Source organism: Limulus polyphemus, unplaced genomic scaffold (assembly GCF_000517525.1).
Source record: "Limulus polyphemus unplaced genomic scaffold, Limulus_polyphemus-2.1.2 Scaffold2033, whole genome shotgun sequence".
In the NCBI taxonomy this organism is placed as follows: Eukaryota; Metazoa; Arthropoda; class Merostomata; order Xiphosura; family Limulidae; genus Limulus; species Limulus polyphemus.
Genome location: NW_013667643.1, coordinates 136,644 through 140,076, shown reverse-complemented (window position 1 = coordinate 140,076; position 3,433 = coordinate 136,644).

Below are 3,433 nucleotides of genomic sequence, written 5' to 3'. Positions count from 1 at the left end.
CTTATAATATCATCCTGTATTATATTTAAACTGGCAGATCGCTGAATAAATTATGCTCACAAAAACATTTTATCATGTCTACAAGTAAAGCAGGCAAGGTGTATCAGTGTATTCTTGCTAATGGAATAATAAAAAATAAATAAATGTTCCAGACTTTTGTAAGCACGTTATTAACATATGTAGATTAACAGATCAAAATATAATCCCTACTTTGCGAAATATTAAATATTTGTGGTATTTGTCGTAATCTGGAACAGTTAAAGTAAACTCCACAAAAGCAATACACGGAATATTTATTAATACACTTTCAAGTTTTTATTTTTGGCTAGTGGAAAGTAAATAAATATTGTCATATATATATATATATATTGTTTCTTAGCTCGAAGCAAAAATATTCCCGCTTCTTTGTTGAAGGTTAAAATACACAATGTTGATGTCACGAAAGTTTATTTGTTTAAAGAAATGTTAATATTGTATGAAATATTAGAATGAGCCCTTCTTATAAAATAATGAGAAAAAGTTTGTTATTTTTCTTTAATTTCTGATTGTTTCGTTTCCTTTGGGTTCGTTTTAATTTAATTTCCGAAATTAGTTTAAAATATGACACAGTAACTTTGAACTCTTATGTTACTCAAAAAGACACTAGTGTGCAAATCCCATGTTATGCTCCTGTAAGAAGCAATTTGGCGTTTACAATAGATGGCGCGTTGCTTCAACAACTGTAAAAAAAAAGAAAAAAAAAACAAAGAAAGACGAAAATATGAAACAATCGTGAAAACAGCAAAGGGTCTCATAACGTGCCTTCATTGACTTGTAACTAATTAGTACGAAAATTAAGGAAACTTTTGGATATTTAATGGCCCAAGCTGTACATCTTTACATTTACGTATCAGCGACTATGAATTAAGTCTCTAAAATACACTTCCTCCTATATAAATAACACCACTTATATTAATAAGAGTGTACTAAGACTGAAAACCCCACAGCATACGATACAGCATCTTGTGTGAATTTATGCGTGTATACTCCATAAGGTCATGTAAAACTGAATGCTACTGTGTTTTCTTTTTGTTGTCTGTGCAATAACATATTATTGCCGGAGGCGATCTAATTTTCTTGGAGGGCAGGGTACTTAGGATTCGTTGGATGATTGCATGTTATAACTAAACAAACAATGCTTTAAACAATATATCCTCACAACTAGCTTTGACTCAGCCATTGTTTACTTTAACAATCGTGTTATTTTCCACGCAAGTATCTGAAAACGGTGTTTTGCTCAACTTTGTAACGACACTATAGTGGTTATATACTAAAACATGTACTAAAATAACACATTTTTCTTGCTAGGACTTGCGTGTGACACAACGTACAAAACACTGAGTGAGGGGAGGGGCAGTCAATAAAAACTGTATAAAACTTGTCCAACAATTAATGAAAACGCTTTCAAATATTGTTTAACAATTTCGCACAATAACAAATGCTATATCGTACATATGATATACAAGTTAACTTGTTTTCTGCGTACTACAAACTCGTAAGTCATACCAATAATAAGTATGTTTCGGATAATAGTCAGTATACACACTATACAGATACACAAAAAGTTAATTACAGTGTAACGTTTAGAATTTGCCCACCCCCCAGTGGCACAGCGATATGTCTGCGGACTTACAACGCTAGAAACCGGGTTTCGATACCCGTGGTGGGCAGAGCACAGATAGCCCATTGTGTAGCTTTGTGCATAACTTTAAACAAACAAACAATTATAATTTGCCAAAGAACTGTAGTTTCCTTTAATTTCGGCTGACAAGTTCAGTTGACTGCATAGAAAAAATACTAAATAAAAATGTGTCAACAAAATATTGGGGGGAGGGGTTAATAATCGGGCCAAATTTATTTACTTGGAGCACGTTCCCAACCCCTGGTTCTGACGTTTTTGAACATTCACAGATGATTCTGAATGTTTCTTATAAACGTCGCCCCCCCCCCCCCCAGTATCACAGGGGTATGTCTGCGGACTTACGACGCTATAAACCGGGTTTCGATACCCGTGGTGGGCAGACACAGATAGTCCATTGTGTAGCTTTGTGCTTAATTCCAAACAAACAAACAAACTTATAAACGTCGTTTAATTTTCGTTAAATTCGAATCCACGCTAACTTATAAGTGTACCAAATGGCTTAATATATTCATGGTAAATCTCAACAGGACAATAAAGAACTATAAACTAAATATTTCAGACAGGCTGTTCACATTCATCTACGTGAACTTATGAAGTCGTATATCATTATTTTATCTGACCTCATAAGTTAGTCACGACAACAACAAAACAACCTTCATTTTGGGTGAGCATCTCTAACACTTACAGCCTCAAATGGAGTTCGTTGATTAAAGACCATTTCTGTAGTGCCCGATAAACAAAGTAAAAGGTTATTTTTTTTGGTCTGTGTTAGATTTTCCTTTTTGGGGGTTAAAACCCCATTAACTCCTGTGCTGACAGTACTCAAATCTTCGAACTCTGACATAAGTATTACCTCAGTACATTGGCTTACTTTAAAATATGTCATCATTCAAGGAAGTTCATCTACTCTTTTCTTTGTTTTTATAACTTCAGAAACTGTTCGATAATTAACACTTGACAAAGAGCGAAGATTGGTAAGTACTGTTATTAACGTGTTAAGATTGCTTGACTTTGACGGCTCACACTACTGCAGCTTTAAAATGGCGGAAAAAAGAAGGTCAATGGCACGCTCTAAACTCCTAAATTCAACCACAGGATTTAAATGAAGTCGTTAGAATTTCTTGTTAGCCTTGATAATGGCACATAGTTCAACTTTATTTTTCACCTCTACCCATGTTAGTCTAAAATTTACTCGGTCAGTTTACTCTGTTGAAAATCAGCTCTGCTTTTAGCATTTAAGTAAAAAACAAAATATTTAAATACACACACACAAACACAAATTATCTTGCGAGGTTTGTATACCACAATTTGGGGGTTTGTTCCTAACTTTGTTTTGCGAGGTTTGTATACCACAATTTGGGAGTTGTTCCTAACTTTGTTTTGCGAGGTTTGTATACCACAATTTGGGGGTTGTTTCTAACTTGTTTTGCGAGGTTTGTATACCACAATTTGGCGGTTGTTCTTAACTTTGTTTTGCGAGGTTTGTATACCACAATATGGGGGTTGTACTCAACTTTGTTTTGCGAGGTTTGTCTACCACAATTTGGAGGTTGTTCTTAACTTTGCTGAAGTCCTACATTCACCTTGCAGATCATCGTTGGATCGTCAAAGCGTGGAACAATAAAGCAAAATCCAACTTCTTGGAACTCACTTGACCCTAGCGTTCAAACAGAGAGGATGATGTTTTTAGATTCTTGGGACTCACTTGGCCCTAGCTTTCAAACAGAGAGGATGATGTTTTTAGATTCTTGG